Here is a 25,767-nt window from a genome sequence, read left to right as displayed (position 1 = left end):
TTCAAGAATAAGTCTCCTGCAGATTCCTGCCTAGATCACCTTTTTTTGTGTGTCTACCAGAATCCACCACAGTGCACTTTAAATCCTTCAGAGTGGCCAAACAGTTCCTCCAAGGTTCCCTCTGACTTCCTAAACAGTTCTCTAGACTCTTCCACAGAGGGCCCTACAGACTCAAATTTGAATCCCTTTTTAAAATAACAGTTAACTACCAGAACAATCTACCAGAAATTCAAAAGCTCTCAATAAAATCCCCTCTAATAAAGTCCTTTTTTTGGCTGTGTATGGAGTACACTACAGTCTTCACAGAGGCCATGTTAGTCTATGGAATTCATTATGACATCATGTAGAGTCTTCTGTTTTATTCCCATTAGAGTCTTGTATAGAGTTTCCTGTAATATTCATTAGTCCTCAGAGAATCCCCTTCAGAGCCTGCTACAGAGTCCTTATAAAATTGCCTGTATGACTTCCTAGAGTTCCACTGGAGGTTCACATAAAGTCCTAATATATCTACAAAATGTTCTATACAGTTCAATCTAGAAACATCCTTATATTCCCTGTAAGAGTCCATCAAAAGAGTCTGTTATAGGCTACCATTATAATTCGCTGTGTGCTCTCTTCTTGCTTCTCCTTAGAGTCTACCATATTGTCCTCCCCAGAATTCCATCCAAACTGCTACAGAATTCTTTACAGAATCTCATTTGCACTCTCTTAGGGAACTATTTTAGAATCTAGTTTACAGACTGTTTTAAATAGCCTATATAATCAGTTTGAAATCCCCATACGTCACATATACAATCCGCAATTTCCCCACAGAATCTTTACTCTTTTATAAGGTTCCTCATAGACTCACTTGTAGAGCCCTATACAGACACCATTACAGAGTCCCCACGGAATGCCAGAGTCAGCTAAAGCATCCCAGCTAGAGTTATAATCCCCATTACAGTCCTCTACATATTCTCTCAAAGACTGTCATTTACAGTCCCTTACAGGGACCTTATTAGAGACATTCAGTCATTTACAGCCAGTGATAAATTTCACTAAAAAAAAAACTTTTATAGTCCCTAATGAAGTCCTCTTAATTGTCTGATAGTGTCCCCAAATCCTCTGTACAATCACATATAAAGCTCTTTTACAATCCAATATTTAGAGCTTCTTTTAGAGTCCACTGTAGAGTCTTATATCTAGCTTCCTTTAGGGAATTTTTTAAAGTCAGGTGGGGTACCCTATCCCTATATAACACTGCACAGACTCTTTTACAGACTCACAGAGTACCTTGTACAGTCTCTATATAGTCACCTAGAGACTCTTTAGAGTCTGCTAGAAGTACATTCTTAACATCTTTTAAAGTCTTAAAACAAGCACAATATTGGCTATGGAATAAAGAAAGAGTCGTATCTTATGTTAAGTGCTTTTCATTTACTGCATTAGTAAACTTCATCAGACAAAATCAGTGAACCACATTTACAACAGTTAAATAGTTTCAAATTTGGTGCCTTTTTTACTACAGGAAATGAAATCACGAACCTAAATATGCTACTTCCCCTATTGCATGTACCATTTTATATATATATATATATATATATATATATATATATATATATATATATATATATATATAAAACTAAACATTCTAAATGCACTAAATACACACAATATATACAACTATAAAATTAAAAAATATAATTAGCTGCCTAAAGATACTAGATGGATGTACATTTATATACATAAATAAAATATTCATTTATTAACTTAAACTAAACTTCTTATAATTACTAAAGCAACCCTTATCTACTTAATGCTTTTAATCTTAAAATACTGCTAATACTGCAAAGATCATTAAGCCCAAGCCATGCATAAGAGTGAAGCATAAGCTGCCATATTAACTTTGCCTTTTCCAATTGTAATTCCCAGGGACCACCTCTATCATTACTAAGCACTTGCTGCAATATTCCAAATCTAAAACGATAATCATGATGTTTATGCACATATTTGGCTAGTGCATTATTTAACTGATCTTTCCTCATTGCATACATATGCTCATAAATTCTTTCTTTAAGAGACCTGGTGGTTTTTCCTATATAAAATGCTGGGCAGAGTTGACATACTGCCACATATTTTTACCCCTTGCAATTATAATTAAATTTACCCTTAATGGTATATTATGTGCCTTTTATCTGTATCTACAGTAATTGCACATTCCACATTTATTCATACTACCCACTGATTTATTGGCAATATAACTTGTCTTGCCATTCTCCAACAAATTTTTAAGATTACTAGCTCTCCTTGCTACCATTTTAAAACCATGACACAGTTTTGTTCTAATATTCAAATTCTCATCCATAAGTATCCAGTTTTTCATCATAATAGCCTTAATTTCATAAAGATGTGTATTAAATGTTGTTATGAAAAGTGCAGCCTTATCCAGGCGGCATTCGCTAGCACCTAAAGGTATTGAGATATTACTATATGTTAAAATAGGTACAAAATGACCATTTGATCTTTTTGTTTTAACTTAATTGTACACTTCTTTAAGAATGTGATTACGATAACCTCTCTTTCTAAACATATTCATCATATTATTGCATTAAGTAGATAAGAGTTGCTTTAGTAATTATAAGAAGTTTAGTTTAAGTTAATAAATTAATATTTTATTTATGTATATAAATGCACATCCATCTAATATCTTTAGGGAACTAATTATAATTTTTAATTTATATAGTTGTATATATTGTGTGTATTTAGTGCATTTAGAATGTTTAGTTATATATACAAATATTTACCTATTTGTGTATAATGGTACATGCAATGGGGAAGTGCATATTTAGGTTCGTGATGTCATTTCCTATAGTGAAAAAAGGCACCAAATTTTCAACTATTTAACAGTTGTAAATGTGTTTCACTGATTTTGTCTGATGAAGTCTACTAATGCAGTAAATGAAAAGCACCTAACATAAGATACGACTCTTTCTTTATTCCATTGCTTGTTTTATAGTAGTTTGAGCATTTTTATTTAATGTTTTCACCTTTTTAAGTCTTGTTGGAGTACGCCATAATATTGCAAAAGTTCTATGTAGAAATTCCCCTAAAAGCCCCATATAAAATCCTCTATAGGGTCTAATATACCCAGCAGAATATTATTCAGGGGGGTCCCTGTTAGAATCACCAGGGTCTTCTTTAGTTTCTCCTACAGAATTCCAACAGATTCCAAACAGACACAGAGAGACATTGGAATCAAGTATAAACTCCTTGATAGATTCCTCCTTAAGATTTCCTAAATCATACTTCAGCATTACCCACTTACAGTCCACTATGGCATCAACTACAGACTCTCCTTTGGCGTCCCTATACAGTCTCATATAGCAATTCATTCAAAGCCTCCTTTTGCTTTCCCTACAGACTCAGAGTTCTCTAAAATCCCTCTTAGGGACATTACAGATTTCCATATACAATCTCTTTACAGATGACTACAGAATCTTAGAGTCCCCTAAATTATCTGAATCCCTATTAAGAGTCTTGTGCAGTCCCACATTGAATACCCTTTAAAGATCCATACAGAATCACTTTTATAGTACCTAGAAAATCCTCACTGGAATTAATTTGCATCCCTTATACACACCATAGAATCCCTATAGAATTTATCAATACACATCATTAACAGATTGGGGTTGGTGTAATGGTTAAGGTAAATAAACTCACAAAGATAGCAACACTGTAAAAACCAAACTTAGCCAAAAAACAGTGTTTGCAACAGCTGACTATAAACTGCACACTGGATAATAAAGATATGTAAATATGTTTTAAAAGCAGTTCATGCAGTTAGACCTTATTATGATTGAGCACTTTCATCCAAAGAAATTGGACTTCATCAGAATCAAAAACCTTTTCAATTAAAAACATATATATATATATATATATATATATATATATATATATATATATATATATATATACCCCTAATGATATAATTATTAATTAATTAAATACAATGTATTTAAAGGGCAAGCATCACAGATCCACTTAAGACAAATATTAAAAGTTAAAACATCCATTGTGAAAAAAAAAACTATGCATTCTAACCTACAAATATGCAATTATTTAATATAAAACCCTTATTTTCTACACAAGGAGAATATGATAAATAACACATTGATTACACTAAAATGATATATACAAATAACCACAATAAAAATTTAACCCATTAATCCCTATGTTCTAAAACTGGTTGAAGGGGAATATTATCATTTATTCCTGGGGCACAAGTGGCATTCAGCAACAACTGCCACCTCACTTCTCTTTCTTCTAAAAGTGTTTTAACATCACCATCCCTCAGGTTAATATTTAACTTCTCCAAAATAGCGAATTTAAGTGTCACATTCTGGACTAGATACCAAATACCTAAATAGGGCATTATTACTATTCTGCTTCTTAATTTGGTACAAGTACTCATATATTCTGCTCTTGAGGGCTCTGTCCATTTTCTGACAAAAAAGCTGGACAGAACATACATTTAGCCAAATAAATAACATGTTTTGTACCACAATTGCAGCTTTTAAAATAAATTTTAGTCTTGGTAATATTGTCCAACAATAAGTTCACCTCATCCAAAATAAAATAACATTGGCTACATGAGCCATATTTACTAGTACCAACTAGTGTGCTTTTATTAGACTTCCGAATAAACTTTCCATATTCAAATTTTTTTTTTAAGTTAACCCCCATTTTATACACAAAACTGGGTGTACCACCCTACAAGTTAAAAACCTCTGGGTTACTTCTAATTATATTTCAGTTTCTTATAAAAGCACTTTTAACCTCCTTAACATAAGGACTATATTCTAATACTAAAGCCTTGCAGAAGTTATATTTGGATGTATCAACTGAGGGTTCCATCTCCATACATAATAAGGGTTTGTTCATTTTACCCCATTGGGACAACACATAATCAGTGACTTCCTTAACCAACCTGACAGGGTATCCCCTTTCCAAAAACATACCACCCAAAATTTCTTACTCCTTAACATCATCATACATGAAAGTCATCCTTGTTGCCCTAATACACTACCCCTTAAGTATACTTTTTTTCTGACTAGGGGGATGGCAGTTTGAATACTCAAAATAAGAGTTGCTGAAGGTTGGTTTTCGATATGTTTGATTTAAATCCAATATCAGAATGCGAGATATAAGTGTCTAAATAAGTTGATACCGTGTTGGTTAAAGGTATGTGTAAACTTTAAAAATGAACTGGTACTATTCAAATACTCAACAAAGTCCACTATTTCCAGGGTAGTTACTTTCCATAACACAAAGATGTCATCCAAAAAATGGGCATGAAACTTTAAACTTCCAGAGAACTTACTTTTGAAAACATAATTAGTTTCCCATTCCAGGACTAAATTTGCAAAAAATGGGGGCACGAGGCCCCCATAGCCACATGTGTGTGTGTGTGTGTGTGTGTGTGTGTGTGTATATATATATGGTTTTAATTGAAAATATTTTCAATTCTGATGAAGTCCAGTTTCTTTGGACGAAAGTGCTCAATCACAGTAAAGTCTAACTGCATTAACTGCTTTTAAAACATATTTACAGTGTCTTTATTGTCCAGTGTGCAGTTTACAGTCAGCTGTTGTGAACACTATTTTTGGCTAAGTAATGGTTAAGGTCTTTACCTCAAAGGCAAAAGGTACAAAGTTTGATTTTCACTAAAGGATATATGCTAGGCTTAAAAAAGTCCACAAGGGTAGCTTACCTAGCACTCACCTATGAATACTCATTACAGAGTTCACTTTTAGAGTATCCATAAAATACTTTTAACAGCACTTTGTACAGTGCCCTCCTGGATACTCTGCAGAGTTACTAACAAATATCCATTTGTGGTCCCCTTTAGAGTCCTATGAAGTTCTCTTTACAGACCCCTTTAGAATCCCCAACAAAAGCCAATGAATCTCCTCTGGCTTCCACACAGAATGTCACTAGGAGCCTAAATAGACCCCCTATAAACTCCCATTTACTGCCTCTGAAGATGTAATAATAAAGGGTTCTCAACAGAAACTGCTACAGCCCCTTTTGGAGTCCCCTACAGAATTCTCTAGAGTCCCCTTGTAGAATCCTCTAGAAGGTTCTCTACAGAAGCTTCATGTAGCTCCCTACAGAAACACTCTCTCCTATACAGTTTCTGGTAAAATGTTACCTTAGGGCCTTCCACAGTATTTCCAATATATTGCTTGACATAATCTTCATTGTAATCCCCTACAAAGTTACTAATGGCAATCCTTTACAGTACCTTAAAAGTCAGTAACAGAATCTTTCTTATTGCCCTTTTTATTTTCCTGGAGAATCCCCTTGGGTTCTTGCTGTAATTCCCTATTTGTTTTTATTCCTTAGAGATGTTTATAGAATTTAGCCATTTTTTAAAGACCCCTGCAGAATCTCCCCTATAAAAAGCTGTGTAGACTCTGCTATGGAGCCTCTGATAAAACTCACCTACAAAAACCTTTTGATTCTCCTGTAGAGTTCCTTGCACAATCCCTTTGTCGACTAGAATCCATGTGTTCTGTATGTATTCCTATGCAGAATCCCTTTAGAGAGCCTAAGTCCCATGCAGTCCACATAAAAGATTTTAGTGAGCACCACTGAATTGCCTTTACAATCCTGCTTATAATCTTCTGTGAAATATACTGTGTAGGTGAAGTGGTATCCATTAGAAATCTTAATGGAATACTCACTATAGTTATTTTTTGACTATCTTATGAAGTCTTTATACAGACCACTCAGTTGCCTTTAGATACTTCAGAATCTGCTATAAAATCCAGTCTCCCATATAACCCCATACACAACCTCCTTTAGAGTTTGTGATAGATTCTTAAACACTCTCCCAGAAGAATTCCATACAGAGTGTTAAAGACAGAGTCCTACAGGTTCCCCTGTAGAATCTCCTTGACATTTCCTTTTGGAGTCACCTTGAGGGTTGCCCACAAAATCTCCCTAGGAATCCCTACACAAGACATTTATACATTCCTCCTCACAGTCTCTTCTTGAATCCGTTGCATAACCCTCTATACATTCCCCTATAAAGCCCCTACAGAATCATATTTAGTCCTTTTTAGAATCACCAATTGTGCCTGTGACAAAGTCCTGATAGACTCCCATGCAGAACTGCCATCAAGGTCCTTCATACTACCCTCCATAAATTTACCAATAGATTTCTGTCTAGATTCATGCTTGGAGTCCTGTCAAATGTTCAGCATTGGGACCTCTTCACAGTGCTATGGAATCTCAGTCTCTCAGTAAAATCCATATTACAGTTTAGTGTCCTCTACAGAATCCCACATAGAATCCCTGTTAGACCTCACTATGCGTTATCCACAACAGTTAGACTCTTATAAAAAAGCTTTACCTTAGGGTACCTATGCTATTCCATGTAAAGTCTCATGTAGAAACAACATGAAGGTACCTTTAAAGAGTACACAAGTTCATTATGAAGTCCTCTATATAGTCCACCAAGAAATTTCTTCACAGCCCCCACAGATTCCTATATAACCTCCCTCAGAATCCCCTGTAGTAAACCACACAGAATTACTTTAGAACCCTTTTTTTACAGAATCTTGAGATACCCAATGGATTCCTTGCATAATTGAATTTGAACTATCCCTCCTCTACCAAAAAAAATCTCTGTAAACATGTAAGAAGCCTATCTAACTTCAACCCTCTTACATTCAGCCTCATCCTTAAAAGCATTAATTGGAATATCCTAAAACTTTACCCCTAGATGATGCTCTTCAACATGTTAACACTACCCTTCTTAAAATACTAGACAGCCTAGCACCCCCATATAAAAAAGTTAAAAACTAATCATGCTCCTTGTTAACCAAGTCTACTAAAGAAATGTTGACAACTAGGGTCAAAGCATGGAAAAAATGGCACAAGCATAACAACACAGACACACAAAACTACAAACAACTATGCAACCAGGATAAAAAACTTATAACTAAAGACAAGAAAGAACATTTCTTAAAGTTACAAAATAACCACAAAAATAATCCCAAACAATTCTGGAACTCTACTGGTAATCTCCTAAACCCAGGCACAAAAAGTAACCCCTGTCCACACCCTGACAAATCTCCAGATCAAACTGCAACTCTCATTAACACCTACTTCATAGGCACCACTGCCAGTCTCTCAAAACCAATCCCCACATCTAACACACCTGGCCAATTTACCCCCCCCCCCAGTATACCTCTCAAAAGCTCTAGTCCTCAACACAAACATACCTAATCAAACCAGTCCAACAATACATAATCAGTTTCAGCCCTCACCTAGCTCACACAGTTTCTAATACTAAAACCTCCCCATATGCTCCAGTTCTTACCATAAACACACCACTTCCAACCAATCTCACAATGCAAAATCAGTCTCAGCCCATCCCTAGCTCACCCTCAAACTCTACTATCACCAGCTCCCTCTTTGAGTTCACACTCAACACTCTCTCTACAGTGACCATAAAAAAATTCTCCTAAATCCTAAACCTAGCTCCAATGAAGCAGACAGTTTACCTTGAAAGTATCTAAAAATTGCTGTGGAAAGTATTGCCTATCCCATCAGCACAATCATTAACAGATCCATCCAAGAATCCTCTGTACCTAAGCTCTGGAAAAAAAGCATACATACTTCTTCTACAGATATTTCCAACTTCCGCCCTGTAGGTATACTGTCCACCATCTCCAAACTCCTTGAAAAATGTATGCACATACAGACTTCTCAAAAAAATCCTTTCTCAGACTCAACATGGTTTCAGACCTAGCCACAGTAGCTCCTCTGCCCTAATTTCCTTTATGGATATAGTCAATAAAGCCAGTGACTCTGGTAAAATTGCCTACACTCTATTTCTGGACCTATCCAAAGCGTTCGATACCATCTCTCACTCTCTCCTTCTTTCTCAACTTTTCAACATCAGTCTATCACTTAACTGGTTTAAAAGCTACTTATCCAATATATAGGCCGTAAAATGGAAACAATCCATTTCACTCTATATGCAGAACCCTGCAGATGTCCCCAAAGAATCTATATAAGGATCTCTTCTATTTAACATTTTTATCAACGACCCTCACTCATCCTTCTAACAAGGGTCTCTTGCACAGTGGACTCCACTATTATTTACTCTGCTGAAAATCCTACTCAACTGGAACACATCACCCAAGCAGCATTCACCGCCATTGAGACTTGGCTCCACAATAACCACCTGTCCTTAAATCCCAATAAGACCAAGCTCATATTTATTCCAAAGAAAAATACTTCAAGCCAACAATCTTCTAATTAACATATTCTCCTTAAATCACACAAAAATAGAATTAGTCTCTCATACAAAATTGCTGGGGGTCATAATCGATGAAAACTTATAATTTGACCTACACATTCAAAATAACATCAGTAAAACTCACAAAAAACTAGGCATTCTCTACAAACACAATCCATTCCTATCTCTCCCTACTAAAAAAATCCTTGCTTCCACATTCCTTCTACCTTCACATCTCTACGGTGCCCCTTTACTAACCAGCCTTCAACCATCACTCAAAAATAAACAAGAAATGTGCTATAATAAAATAGCTAAATTTGCAACCAACACTCATCTTTCCACTCACCACTGCACTAAAAATGTTTAATTGGCCTGAACTGCCCCACTACCTCACGTATCTCCAACTAACTATTGCACACAAAATACTGACTAAACCATATGCCTGGCCTTCTCTAACTTCCATATTCTCCACATATAATCCCAATAGGTCACTGAAATCAGAAGACCATCAACTACTGCAAGTCCACAAACCTAAGCTGCCAGCTGGCCAACTCCTATACTCTTGGAACATAGCGAAAATCTGGAACCATCTCCCCCTAAACAGCCACATTACCCAAAATACTGCTGCCTTTAAACTAGTCCTTCATACTTACCCTCACTCTACCTGTAATTGTAACTGTATACAGCCTCTTCCTCCCATAACCTAGTTTTTATTTTTCCTCACTTTTCTCCTAGAAATTTCTCTAATCACTTGTAGTTATTTCTTTTATTCCTCAGTAACTTCCCCCCTATCCATAGATAATAATCTACCATATCCTGCATGCCTGGCATAACTATAAGTACTACTAAGAATCAAGTTTATTGTATTGTAATTGCATTGTATTAGTCTTACTTGTTGGAGCTTTTCTCCCCACGCCTCCACTAAAAATGAGCTGTGTTTCTCCCAGTGGACTATTTCAGAAAACAAATGCCAATAAATAACCAAATAAGAATCAGCTTCCTGGCTCTTTTTAGCATCTCTACAGAGTGCCCAAAAGAATCCCCAGCAAATTTAAAGAATCTTGTGGATTCCCTTCTAGAATTTGTGCTTTCCCTTACAGTCCTTTAGATTTTCTTGCTGATGACTCCAGCATGTTCAAAGATTCCTATGGATTCTCTTCTAGAATTCTTGCTTCCCCTTAAAGTCCTTTAGATTTTCTTGCTGAATTAAAGTCCTTTATAGAACTTTCATTACAATTTCAAAAATTCCTGTGCAGAACCACTATTAAGTCGCTTATACAACTTACTGCAGAAGTCCCTTTGATGTCTTCTGTAACATCCCCCCCCACATGCATCCCTTTAGAGCTCTCTGTGTAGTCATCCACAAACTCCCAAGAGTCCCACATACACAAACCCTTTAGATTTTACTACTGATTTTGCTAGATGATCCTTTAAGGAGCCCCCACAGTATCTCATTTATAGTTTTAGACAGATCACTACAACTCTCCTCCCCACTTAGACAGCCTGAAGTCCTGAAAACAAATCTCTTTACATAACCCTATAGAGTCTTCTTCAGAGCTGGCCACAATTCTTTACAGAATCCCCTTTAAAGTTCCTGATGCAATCCAGTGGAGTTCCACCAAAAACCTGTCAACACCTCCTAGAGAATTACCTGCAGAAATATCTTCTGACAGCATCCTAATTTCCTACACACAGTCCCCTTTACAGTGTCCCACAAAGTCATCCACATAATCACAAGATACAGTCCTTATAAAATCCCCTCTGTAGTTGCCAAAAAAATCTCCTTTAGTGCCTATTAGATTTTGATTTTTTCAGAGATTTTTCAAGTCCCAGAACTCTACCACAATCCCCTACAGTCTACTATTATACACTTAGGGACTCATGGAATCACCTTTACTCCACTGGATTTCCCTACATTTTACACTTTGTTTTTCACAAAATTCAGCTTAGCCTGTACATTCCCCCATAAGATATCCTGTGGAGTAGCCCAAGTAATCCCCCTACAGTCCAATATAGATTCTACAGAATTCAATTCATTGTCCACCACAGAATATGCTAAGGAGTACCCTACAAAACCCTTTGAACCACCCAACAGATTCCCTCAAAAGAGTATCCCTTTAGTGTCCCCATTAGAACAATTTTACTTTCCCCTACAGAATTATCTACAGAATCTGCTGTAGAAAGCATAACTGTGTAATTAAACTTTCCATTAACAGTAGATGTTCAAATGATCACTTTTGCAATAGCCTCAGCTACATGCGTTATATCCTGCACGGGATATAACAGCTGGCCAGCTTCCAAAGCTTAACAACACCTTCCACATGCCCAAACAGTTGACAGTTGAAGTAGAGCTGTAGGAAATCAGGAGACTGGGTGCCAAGCCTTTCAGAGCTTTCATGACAGCTGTAAGAGGTAGGCTACAGCCCTGAAAGAGGACAGCACTAGGTAAATCAAATTCAATATCCACACCCTGGAAGAAAAAAAAAACAAAGCAAAAAATAGGTGGGGTGTAGGGAGGGAGCAGCTACTGCAACAGTGATCATTCGAACATCTACTATTATGGTAAGTTAATTTACACAACTATACTGTTTCATCATTTTATGTAGACTACATAGCTGTAAGGTTTGGGAGGAGGAATGACAAGGGTGCAGAAGCCCTGAAGAATGGTCCTTACAAAGCCTGCTCTAGACCTAGAAAAGGAGACTAGTTGACAGTGTTTTCTAAAAGTATGTACAGAGGGCCAAGATGCTGCCTAATGAATACTTCAAATCCACCCCTTCCCAAAGAGCCACTGAAATCAAGGCCCTAGTAGTTTGTGCTTTGACCCTTCCTGGAACTGACTAAAGGTGGGGAAAGCTAAAGGGAACAGCATGGGACAACCATAGGACATTGTCTGTTTTAACAGTAGTTTCCATTTGTGAGGGCCTGCTCTGGTCCTTCTCAGCTTGTATGTCACAAAATTTTTGCTCTGACTGAAAGTAAAAAAGCTTGTAGAATGAGACTGTGTAGAACTGTTTTATCCAACAAAACAAAACACACAGGCTGGGTATCTATCAATGCTGTAGTTAGTATAAAACCAATTTTAGTTAAAAGCAAATGCAATATAGGTAGTGTGTATATACACTTTTAGGGTTTTTATAAATGTTATTTTTATGAATGTATTTAAAATTGTGAATTTTGTTTATTCACTGTTAAACTAAGTAACATTATTGGTGGGTTCATATGATTTTTCTACTGCAAGTATTTAAATGTAATTGAGTGAGTTAATCATTCAATATGCACTGAAGAGGGACTATGCCCGAAAGCTTTGGATGCTGAAATCAGCTGTCTATTAAATTTAATTGTGTGAGATGTTTTGTCAGCCTGAGTATTTTGTTTCTTAAATTTGTCATGTACTTGAGGCTGAGTTCACTATGACATTGTTCCAGTCTTTGTTGCTGTTAGAATTGTTATATCCCAAGCTACCATGGCTTTTCTGCACAGAGGGTTAAGATCTGGATCCCCACAAATTTATATGTACCACATCACTGTGGGGTGGTCTATATACACTTGTAGAGGTCCAGGGGACCATAAATGACTGAGTGAGTTGAATTTATTTACAACTGCCAACATCTCTTTGACATTTAGATGTTTTGGTGTTTTTTTTTTTTTTTTGCTCCAAAGGCCATTTACATATGCCTCAAAAACAAGGCCCTGGAAACAAAGTCTGAGGTATCTTTTGTTAGACTACAGTGGAGCTGAAAGGTAGAATGCAAGACCTGGATTCAGCTAAAAAGGTGCCTCCAACTAAATAGTTTCATTTGTATACATCCCAAAACTGGTATTTTAAAGGTTAGGGTATTGATGGTGGGACTATACAAGTTTTAGGTACCATTGATTTTTTTAAATATATATTTTACATGGAGTCTAGCAAATGGAATCATAAGAATCACAGATGCCATGAATATTAAAATCATGAGAAATTTGTATGGTGAAGAACTGGACTGAGTGGAAATACACAGGAAAAGACCTAGAAATTGATAACAAGGCTCCACACAAACTGTAATATCCAAAAAGCAGACAACCAGGATCCAATCCACACAAACATTTATTGAGCAATTTTGTCTGTTGAATAGAAACTTCTTCAGAATAACAGCATATTACCCAACAGCCTTATATATGCTATTCTAACAAATTACTCATCAACTAATTAATAAAATAATGTCCTGAAAGGACATAGAAGCATTTAAAGAGCAACACACATATATATTGCACTCACAGTAAAAAAGAAAAAAATGTGACTAAAAACATATAAAAGATACTTGACAATTAAATATATCCTATAAGTTAAAAATAATCATAGGTTCATAGGTTCATACTAGGCTATCTGCCCTAGGGCATTTATAAGCCTAGCCAGAGTGTGTTTGGCTTTCGCCACCCATTTTAAATTAATTTTGCTATGCCCTTTTTTGAGGTTAGTATACTGTGCCTCTGTCTAACAGTGACACAGAAGTGATACCCGGGGTAAACCTACGATCTCCCATCCACTCATCAAGATTCCTCTTGAAGAGAGTCAATGAGGGACTTTGCCTAACCTGGACTGGGATTTTATTCCAGAGTGAAGGGAGCCTCTGAGTTATGAATCTGTCCCTCCAGCATGTCCTATTTATTTCAGTGCTGAGGTTCAAGTCTCTCGAGCGCGTAGCTTGATGGGATTTAGATTTTCTGAGGTGCAGCATGTCCATTAATTCCAGGTTGGACATGGCTTTATACGTCAGGCACAGATCGCCTCTGAGCAGGCGGTATGCCACTGGGTAGAGCTGGAGTTTCCTTAACCGGGCAGCATATGGCATCTGTTTGAGCTCTTTGATCCTCTTGGTGAGGTACTTTTGGGGTCTTTCCAGTTGCTGCAGGTGTCTGGTAAGGTACATCCTAAAAGGGGCATTGTACTCAATTATGGGCCTGATGAGGGATGAGCAAAGAGGCACGATGACCTCCCCTGATCTAGACATGAATCCCTTCATGATTAGGTGGGCTATATAAAATGTTTTTCTAACCACTTTGGCCACGTGGTTGTCAAATGAGAGATTGCTATCAACTTGGGTCCCCAGGTCCCTAATTACTTCTTCTGTACTTAATGGATTACCACCTATGTGGTAATTTGTGGGCACTTTGTTTTTGCCAAAGGGGATGACTATACACTTTTTGGTGTTTAGCTTGAGGCCATGGCTCTGGCACCAGTTGTCTATTTCTATGAGGCCCTTTTGGAGGATGCTTGTGTCGGCTGGAGAGTCAATTATGGTGCCCAGTTTGCAGTCATCTGTGAACTTGGTCAGCCACAGTCCTTCCGTCTTGGCCTGTACCTCCGAGAAATATATACCGAACAAGAGAGGTCCCAGGACTGAGCCTTGTGGGATGCCACTTGTAACTGGTTTGGAGTCTGACATGGCTCCAGCAATTCTAACCATGTGGGTTCTGTCCTTGAGCCAGTTTGCAACCTATCTAGTGACATAGGGGTTTATATTTAAGCTGGTGAGCTTATCTATAATTCCCGAGTGGGGTATTGTATCGAAGGCTTTTGCAAGGTCCAGGTAGGCTGTGTGGACCACCTTCCCCTCGTCAATGGCCTTGGTGACTGTTTCAAAGAAATCAACCAGGTTTAAGAGGCAGGATCTGCCCTTAACAAAGCCGAACTGAGTAGGATCCAGTGTCTGTAGGTCCCCAATATCTTTATTTATGAGGTCCATGATGATCCTTTCCATAGCTTTGCAGACCAAGCTAGTCAGGCTTATGGGGTGATAGTTTCCAGGATCCGTTGAGGCACCACCTTTGTGGAGAGGGACCACTGTTGCTGTACGCCACTCTTTGGGTACATATCCTGTAGTAAGGCTGAGATTGAACAGTAGTTTTATGTTTGGGTTTAGCTCTTCTTGGAGTTCATGTAGGATGCAGCCCGGGACACCGCCTGGTCCCATTGATGCTGTGTTTTTGCTTTGGAGAGGGCAGCTCTTACCTGAGCATCTGAGATGTCAGGGGCAGCACTCTGCTGGGATAGATATTTGCCCTTTGGTGGGGGAGAAGTCTGCGCTGAACCTGTCAGCTAGGATGTTGGCAATGTCTGTGGGTTTGGTGTATTTTTGTCATTTTGGACTAATTCTGAGCATATCTGGGAATTCCCACCCAGGTTCCTAACATAACTAAAGAAAGCCTTGTGATTATTCTTAGTGTCCTGTGCAATTTTTCTCTCAAAGCTGGCCTTAGACGATTTTATGAGTGCCCGTAGTTTTTTGCTAATACTGATCAGAGATGCCTTCCCTTTTGGGGATTTTGCTCTATCATGTAGTAGCTTCCTCCTTCTATTGTATAGTTTGTTTATGGCTGGGGTCCACCAGACAGGACGTCTGCCTTTGGAGGATTGGGTCTTGGTTTTATTTGGGATTGCATGATCCATGCATTCTTGAAGGTGTTCATAGAATGCGTTTATAAAGGATTCTGCAGTCTGGGCCGTATTTTCCACAGGCACAGGGGCTTTGAAGGATTCCACCTCGGTTTTGAGGAGTGTGAAATTTGCTTTAGAGAAGTTTTTCACTGTGGTTTTCAGGGCAGGGGGTGGAGTCGGGATGTGAATATCCAGTGAGATTAGTTTATGGTCTGATCTTACCAGTGAGGGATACACTTCTGGTCTGGAGCATAGTCTCCATGTTGGTGATGATCAGGTCCAGTATGTTTTCCCCTCTTGTGGGAGTGGTAACAAGTTGTTCCATAGCATTTGAGTTTATAAATTCTAGGAACCTTTGGGCTACGGTGTTGGAGCTAGAGTAATGCTCCCAGTCTATGTTTGGGTAGTTGAAGTCACCCAATATAATGGTGTTTGGAGAGACCTTCATATTTTCCAGTGTACTCAGGAAGGCCGAGTGGGGTTCCTGGGTTTGGGAGGGTGGTCTGTAGCAGGCTATAAACTGGAAGGCAGTTTTACCCACTGTTAGTTGCACATGGATAGTCTCTGATGCTTCGTGCTGTGCCACCAACCTGGAGGTGTGGGTATCTTTGACGAATATTGATACTCCCCCTCCTTTTGTGGTTTGGTCCAAGTTTTGGGCCGAAAAGCATGGTATGAGGTATAACCTGGTAGTGCTGGGGTGCTCTCGGGAGCCTTGAACCAAGTTTCTGTTACTGCACAGATATCGATGTTCTCCATGCTAAGGAGAGTTTTGAGTGCGTGCATCTTGAGGTTTAGACTTCTGGCGTTGAGTAGCATTACTCATCAAAGCAACAGATATCAATATTTATGCATATGCAAGTATATATGTATTTGTTGTTCATTAGCATCCTACTACCCTAATAGTAGGTATCAATGACTGTCATATAAGAAATTGTGCCTTGAGCCTGAGAACAGAGCTGATGGATACTGCATTATTAAGACCCGGTGCTTCAGATGCATTCGTCCTAATTTGGCATCTAAGCTCAGCCATTTCTAGGTAATCGTCGAGTGGCCCACTTCTTTCACCCATCCTAATGTGCTCAATAATAAGGAATCTGAACCCATGTCCTTCATTGGTTGCTATATGTCCTGCTAATGTATTTTTAACATCTTTCCTACTGATGTCATAGTAGTGTTGGTAAATTCTACTTCTAAAAGCATTTTTAGTTTTACCAATGTAAAAACTCGGACATTGGATACATAAGGCGAGGTACACCACTCCTTTACTGCTACAGGACACTTTCCCTTGTATAGTGTCTCTCCCATAACTGGGAATGCAAATCTCCTTGGCTTCAATGATATATTGGCATTGTAGGCAATAGCATTTAACCATCCCTGCCCCTATTATCAGGATCACATTTCTGCCTTTCCAACATATTTTTGATGCTACATTCCTTTTTATAAACAATGTTGGGAACAGGGCCTAACAACTGTGCCTGTTCTTCATCAGTTCTGTGTCGATTCTGCCTGTCCTTGAGGCCATGGAGAATGCATTTGTAGTAGCATCCCAGGCCTCAGACTCCCAAGCCCCAGCTCCCCAAAAAGTAATATTCTACAAGGTGAAAGACATCAAGTACCTCAACAAAGAATCCACTGGCTGACTATGCTGTAGTTTCAGTGAATTCCAACAAGGGTTCAAAGATAGTAGTCCTTATCAGTTGTACAGAAAGCAGAACTGAATAGCTATCTAATTAGCTGAACAGGTAGCACACTGTTGTGGGTTCTATCCCCACAACAAGATTAATTTTCCAATACTAACAATGCAGTGCAGCATGGCTGGGGGTGGAGGGACTGTGTGCTGCCCTTCAGATGAGACATTAAACCAAAGTCCTATCTGCTTCAATTGGTGGTAGCTCAGGTCGATATAAAAGACCCCATGGCACCTATCACAAAAAAAGGGGAAATTCCAGAATGCCCTGGCCAAATTTCTCCTAGTAATATAAATACCTCAGTGTCACCACTGAAAAAAGGCTATCGGCTTAGTGGAGCTAAACTGGTCAACAAAGGATAAAAATAATTAATAAATAAGCTTTGGCACAAATGTTTATACTTTAGCAACCTTGTCCCTCACAGCAATTAACTGCCAAACCTGTGTGACCAGATTCCTTTTGGCTCTCCTGGGTCATTCTGGCCTAAAAATTGGTGAGTTCTCAAACTATTTTTTCAGTCCTTTCCAGCTGCTGCTCTGCTCTTTTGTTTTGCAGCACTGCATTCCCCAATGAATCCTCCACAGCCACGTATGCAGCATTCAACAGATAACTCATCGGTGTTCCCTTCATGAGTGAAGACAGTTCAGCGAGGGAGAACCGGAGATCCGCCATAGCTGTTTCACACAGGTAGGTCTTTACTACTTACTGATGCTGCCCTAACCTGTGCAACACTGTAATTCTGAAGGCTTTTACCTGTCATGAGACATGGCTGCTGGGAAGATTCAACCGGAGTCTGACTACATTGACGTCCCAAGCCTATTCACAGGCTCTTAGCCCCGGCTACTCAGAACTATGAAGCTAGGTGCACTTTAGCTGCTCACATCCTGCCACCCCCCCACCACAAAAGGTATATTCATCCTCTCTGCCAGGACCATCAGGCACCCATGCTACTAATTGAACTCAGGTGGTCTGGGTTGTAGTCATGGCTTTTTCCTCTATCTCACTGGGCTGGCGAACTTGGGGATAAAATTCCTGGAGCTCTGTCAGACAGTGAAAATAGAGGCCAAAAACAGGCAAGTGTGAATAACACATTGTAGATGCAACAATCAGAGGAACAGCCAGAGACTCTGTTATAAGAAGGCACACCAGTCTAAGGTTGAAAACTTTACCTAAAGATGTAAAAGCACAGTTAATGCTCCTTCCAACAGGAAATTGCTACTTGAGGAATATGCTACTGCAATATTTAAGAAACTGTTTGAAAGGAGTAAAATCATGCAAGATGTAAGGGGAATTTTTAATTTTCCTTTGTCATGTATGACAGGAACTATCCTTCTAAATCAGGTTCCTTTGACGGGAAACAAGAAATATTCTGCGGGGAAATCACCATCATAAAAACCTCTGTTCAAAACAAGATGGAGCAGTGACAGGAAAGCCTCTAGGGGCTAGTTCTGGCAGACAGCAATCATGACTATGCCTTGTTACCTCCCTCTCTTCCTTCCCTATTTCATCACAGTCCAGCCTCTCCCACATCCCATTTGATAGCAGGTGGGTTTGCTTTATTTAAAATACTCCGATGTAAAAAAAAAAAAAAATTACAACAGAGTCACAGATTCTACGTATTATCAAATAAGTGTACAGACTTGGCAAACCCTGCCTTTCAATGATCCTGCATGTCACCAAAGAATATGAAAAGGAGCGTATTCCTCCTATCTCCTCAGTCACGACTAAATACCTTCCTGAAGGTTCCACGTCCAAGATGACAACCATGCAGGGTTTGCTACCTCTTCTACACCTAGATATTTTGGTCAAATTGGATCTTAAAAATACCTAACTTAACAGCCTCATCCACAAAGAACACAGATGCTTCCTCAGACTTTTTTGCTGGGATGGCATTTTCAGTTCATTTCACTTCACTGCCCTTTGGACTTGCCACTGCACTAAGTGTATTCACCAAGTGCCTAGTCCCAGCTATTATTTACTGAAGAGAGAACATTTTTCCTTACCTGGATGACTGCCTCATCCAGGCAAGCTTGAAAGAGGAAATAATCAGATCTCCTGCCTTCACTAGGGATTGCAGGGTCTGCTGGGTTTACCTTCAACCTAAAAGTCACACTTGTCAAAGCCAGCTCTGTGCCTAGAGACATAAATCTTGATTTAGTAGCGTGAGCATCTGAGGAGCTGGATGGGGATGATGGGTTTACCCTTCCTGAGAGGAGAAAGGAGGGATGCGTGCTGAGGAAACATGTCATGGTTTGATTTCAGGTGGAGAATGGGAAAACAACCTTAGAGTACTGTCTGAGGGTGGATGGGGCACTCTTGATGATGTCAGCCCCTGGAAAGTGACAGGCAGTCCAGGATGGATGCCCACTGCATGTCCCACTCTCAGGGTAGGTCTGAAATAAAATACTCCCACAACAGCAATGTGATGCTATACCTGAATGCCTCAGTCTTCTTGCTGGCTTCAACCCAATACTGAATTATTCCAAGGGGAGTAAAGGAGGGGTAGATAGACTCAGCAATTGCAGATAGGCACTGGAGTCTGCTGATGGTCGGCATGACAGAAAAAATAAAAGAAGAAAGTCATGCTGTTGCCATCCCACAACAGGAACAATTAAAAGCAAGGATGTTTTTAAAATCCATGACCTTTGTCCATCCTCAGAAAACCAAGTACCAGTTTGCATATGAAAATCTAATGGTATCACTACTTTGTGGAACCATTGACATTACATAACATACAGAACCCCTCCCTGAAGCATCTTTGGTTGGGTTCACCCTTTTCACCAATTTGAATTCAGCAAGTTTCTGGAAGATTCCACACATTGTAGCATGTGAACACTCATTCCAATACACATACTGACATCACAAGCTGGATACATAAATGTTCCCTTTCCCAACACCTGCCATTTCATTTTGTCACTTCCCAACTACTAGCAAATTTCCTGCTTGCATGTCTTATGAAGTGTCATCTGCCCATTAAATAAGCAGTCAAGACCTACATCAACCTTACCTGTATTGTCACAGTGAGGAACATGACATGAGAAATTGCTGGAAAAAACACATCCAGGGTACAAAGGTCTCTTCTTTGGTTTCTATCCTGGCAAAAGATACAGGGAAAAAACAGTTCATGGACAACTTGGAAATTGCCTTCAGGAGGAAATGGGGGCTGATTTTAAGGGAAAACCAATGGTTCTATAGAATGAGGGCCTGAAGCTTAATGATTCTGTGAGCACAAGAGATGGCGACAACACAGAGTATTCAAAGAATGAGCTTCGATGCTGCTGAGAGAGGGGGGTCAAATGTCTGACCGTCAGTCACCACACTCAAATCCCACATAGGGGAGGGGTTGTTTGAGGGAAGATGCAGATGGTAGCACTCTTTTAAGGAACTGCTTGACTACACATTGCTAGGTCACAATCCTGCCTTCCGCAAGATCAGCATGAGCAGACTTCCAAGATGGCTGCACATTGAGTAACAACTTAATTCTAGTTGTCCCAGTTTGAAAACAGAAACTTAGCAGAGAAAGCCTGTGGACATAAATTTCTGGGTAAATTTCAGTAACTGGCTAGTAAGTGCACTGCCTGGATGCCAGAAAAATAGAAATACAGAGGACTTGAAGGAAAATCAGCTACAAAAGGTGACGAAAGACTGACTGAGAAAAGTACTGCAGTTGTTCAGCCAGAAAGCTAGAGGAAAATATAAGGCAACTGCACACACACCTGATTAAAGTAAATGAAAGAAGCTTTAAACAGATATTCAGATAAGGTGATAAAACTGCAAAACTCAGAGGCCAAAAAGAAAAAAGGCTGATAGAATGAGACTGCACAAGAAGAGATGTTTCAAAAAATAACAGAATTAGAGGACAGAGCATGTAGGGGAAGAAAAAAAGTTATGTAGTCACCATAACATTCCATCTGTGCTGGCCATTTTCATTCTTTTTCAACAACTGGGTTCGGATCCTACTCAGATGCTTTTTACAGCTTTTGGCCACGAACTCTGGAGCACTTCCCTTACCCATAATGCTCTATTCCCTGACATACCTCAGTTCATCTTTGCTGGCTTATAGTTTCAATGGAAAAATTAACACACTGGTAACAGAAACCAATATTTGGAGTTCAGCCGAAGGAACATTGGTCCCTTATAACCTTCTCGTTTTTCCAGAAGTTATTAGCTAAAACGTAAGGGGTTGGCAGGAGGGGAATTGAGGAAAAATAAAAATGGACAACACAGATGGAACATTATGGGGAGTACATAACTTCTTTATATGAAGTTGGCAACTTTCATTCATTCCTCAAGAAATAGGACAGAGTCCCCAGCTACATGAATTCGCGAGAGGACTCTAAGGAAGGATATTCCTGAGCATTGTTGGGCCAAAGGCTACTCTTCCCTTCAAGGCCAGATCTAATTTGCAGTGAGTAAAAAAAGGTATGAGGATTAGCCCAAGTTGCAGCCACACAGATATGGTCCATGGAAGACCTGGACAAAAATACTGATGATGTTGCCACAGACCTGGTTGAATCGGATCTCAAAGGTTTTGGCAAAGACAATCCCAATATGTTATAAATAAAGGATATGCAATCAGTCAGCCATTTGGCTAAAGTTAGTTTTGCAACTGGCTTGCCTAATTTTGATTCCGCAAAAGAAATGAACTGATCTGTTTTTCTGAAATTCTTTGTTCCATGCAAATAGAAATTTAACTGTCTGTGAACGTCCAACAAACATAACATATATTAACCTGTTTGTGAAATTTGGAAAAAAATGGAAGATTAATAGACTGATTGATGTTGGATTCTGACACCACCTTAGGAAGAAAGGAAGGATTGGTTCGTAGTTCTACCATATCTCTATGGAATATTAAATAAGGAGGCTTAGAAGACAAATCTTGAAGTTCAGAAAGTCTGAGTAGAGGTTATAGCTACCAAGAAGATAGTTTTCCAGGTTAAAAACTTTAATTCACATTTTGCTGCTGGTTCAAAGGGAGATTGAGTCAAGGCTTGTAACAGTAAATTTAAATCCCATGGCGGAGTTGGATCTTTAAAAGGTGGTCTCAGAAGAAGGGTACTCCTTTTAAAGGACTTACAAAGTTTTGAGGAAGCTAAGGTGGAATTATTAACTCCTATATGAAAATAAGAAATGGCAGCTAGCTGTAGTGTAGCAGTTGATGAAAGTACAGTTGTGTACACTTACCATAAATGTAGATGTTTGAGTGTATTCATTGTTGCAGTCATCACTTGTGGGTTATCCCTGCTGGGTAGCCCTCGGCCGGCCCGAATACCAGAGTAAAGAATTTCCCTCCTGCGTTGGCTGTCATTAGGACTATAAAGGGAGACAGCCGACGTAATTACATCAGTTTTTCTTGCCCCCAACAGGTAAGAGCTCCAAAGAAGAAGTAAGCAAAGGTGGGAGGGGAAACAGGACAGCAACAGTGACTACACTCGAACATCTACATTTATGGTAAGTGTACACAACTATACTATGTTCTTTATGTTTCACTGTTGCAGTCATCACTTGTGGGAGGATTCCCAAACCTGAGAGAAAAGGGTGGAGGAAGGAATAAAGGGAAGCAGCCTATTAAGGGGATGCTAGCATGCCCTGCAGGACTACAGAAGCAAAGGCTGCTCTAGTCTTGGAGAAAGTAGCCAGCTGGTAGTGCTTGGTGAATGTGTGGATGGATGTCCAGGTGGCAGCTTCCAAGATTTCCTTAGTAGGAACCCCTCTCAGGAAAGCAGTGGTAGTAGAGGCTACTTTAGTGGAATGAAATCTGATAGAATTAGGAAGACACTTTCCATGAAAGGAGTAGCAGAAGTGGATGCAATGGCAGATCCATTTAGAAATGGTCTGTTTAGAAATGGGCTTCCCCTCTGCCCCAGGAGTGAAGGAAAGCAGAAGCTGGTTGGATTTCCTGATTGCTTTGGTCCTATCCAGGTAATATCTCAATTGTCTGTGTACGTCAAGGGTATGCAAAATTCTTTTCCCTTTTATTTTGGGGGGTTGGGGAAGATGGTAGGGAGATGGATGGCCTGGTTGAGGGCAATCTCTGAGACCACATTAGGCATAAAGGAGGGGTTGGTCCTAAGAGACACCCTGTCATCATGGAAAATAATGAAGGGTGGAATGGCCATAAGGGCCTGGAGTTCAGAAACTCTCCTGGCTGAGGTAATGGCCAGTAAGAAGGCAGTTTTTGAAGATAGGTACTTCAGGTCAGCTGCAGCAGCTGCTCAAAGGGAGGTAAGGTTATTTTTTCCAAGACAAAACTTAGATCCCATGCTGGAGCAGGTGATGATCTGGGTGGTCTAATGTGTGCCACCCCCTTAGGCACATTTTTAACAAATGTTGGGAGAAGATAGGCGAGTTTGACTGTACAAAGGCAGAAATAGCCAAGGCATGTATCTTGATGGAGGAGTAAGACAGCCTCTGATCTAGGAGCTCTGCCAGGTAGTCCAGAATCAATGCTAGAGAGGCATGTGAGCTGCTGACAGCCTTGCTGTGGCACCAGATTGTAAATCTTTTCCATTTGGCCGAGTAGGATTTTCTGGTGCCAGGTTTTCTAGCCTCCTTGATAATGTTTAAAACCTGACTGCTGAAGGGTGTGGAATCATCAGCCTTTGGGGAATTAGCCATGCGGACAGCTTGAGGGTAGGAAAGTTTGGGTGCAGTACCATCCCTCTCTCCTGAGTTAGAAGGGTTTCTGAAAGGGGCAGGTGCATGGGGGGCTGTTTGCTCAGGCTGAGGAGCAAGGGGTACCACTGCTGCCTGGGCCAGTCTGGGCAATGAGGATAGCCTTTGGCCCTTCCTCCCTGATCTTGACGAACAAAGTATTAGTTTAAGGTGTGCACACACAACAAAGTATTCATTTAAGGGTGTGCACACTTATGCAACCAGCATATTGTACGTTTTTTATTTTTTATATTTTTCCCTAACCAATTTGTTTTTAATTGAATTATACAGATTATAGGTCAAATAACGGTGGGAAAAGTTCTGAAATTATTTATTGTGGTCTAATTTTTTAAATCAAAAACCTGGCATTTTAACAGGGGTGTGTAAACTTTTTATATCCACTTTATGCATAAAGCAAGTGAGTAAACAACTGTAAAGAAGTAATTAAATAATTCACTTAGCTGACTAACTTAACCAATGCTTGAGAGTTCACAACAACCATGTACATAAGTGAAGGTGGCAAATGAGATCTGAGGAATGTTAGGGGATACAGCATTATGGGTAAGGGAGGAGTTTGAGAGTTCTAGTGGCCACAAGCTGTAAAAAGCATCAGAGTCAGAGCTAAACCCAACTGCTGAGGAATGAATGAAAACTGACATCATCAGACCCTGAGATTTTCTGCTGTACCAGAGCAGCTAGAAGGAATAGACTATATACATTTTACAAAAGCATAAGTAACTGGACTGGTACTCCACAACAGGAATTATTAATTGAAAGGGCACACTGTGTGTATATTCCAAACCTGGCTATGAGAAAGCAACCTAGACCTAAAAGTAAATACGCAATCTTATCAGCAGGAGTTGATTCTGACAAAATTGTGGCAGAAGGACAAAGTACTAAAAGTGGGAGACAGCAGAATGTTTATGGAAAATAATTACTCAATAATGTACACCAGGCAGAAGAGGAGTAACTTTATTCCATTACTCTGGGACTGTTGAGAAGCATGCATGAGATCTCCAAAATATTTTCCATGGAGGGGGAAAATCATTTTTGATGAAGTACATGCTAAGGAAGAAATATAAAAGTTTGTCCAAAGTGAGCTGTGAAACAGGAGATTCTACTTCTTGTTCTTGTGGTAAAAACCCAGAGACAGACTGTATCAGTGAAATTGTTTCCACTGTTTTAACAGAACATGTTTGATATAAGGAAAAAAAACACAAAGAGTTGACTAGAAGAATCAATAGTACATTGGAAATTAAGCAAAGACAAAATTTGGGAGACGGAGATGAACAGGAATAAGACTAGTAATTTGGAAATTGACAAATGTGGGATTACAACGCAATAATTACACTTGTGAAACATGTCAGAACAAGAAAATCTGGAAATATTGGACTTTCTTGGACTTTGTTAAACTTGTAGGGGATTCAAAAGCATATGCCCGACTTCATGTCATTAATGTTTGGAAAAATACTCAGGAGGGGGAAGAGGAGGGAGAACATTAACTAAGTCAAACAAAATGGTACTATTTTAATAGTGCATGATTTTCATTGGATGCTATAAAGTTTTCTCAGTTACTTTAAGTGTAATGAGAATACTAAAGTAAATAGGTGCTCCTGTTTTTTTTTTCTTTTTTTCTCCATGTTCAGTTTTAAGAAATGTAGGCAATGGAAAGTAAAACAAAATCTGGTTAAAACAGCATGACAAAAGACAAA

This window comes from Protopterus annectens, chromosome 7.part0 (genome assembly GCF_019279795.1).
Source record: "Protopterus annectens isolate FY-2018-M chromosome 7.part0, PAN1.0, whole genome shotgun sequence".
Taxonomy (NCBI): domain Eukaryota; kingdom Metazoa; phylum Chordata; order Ceratodontiformes; family Protopteridae; genus Protopterus; species Protopterus annectens.
The sequence above is the reverse complement of the archived record's forward strand: the minus strand, read 5'-3'. Positions refer to the sequence as shown.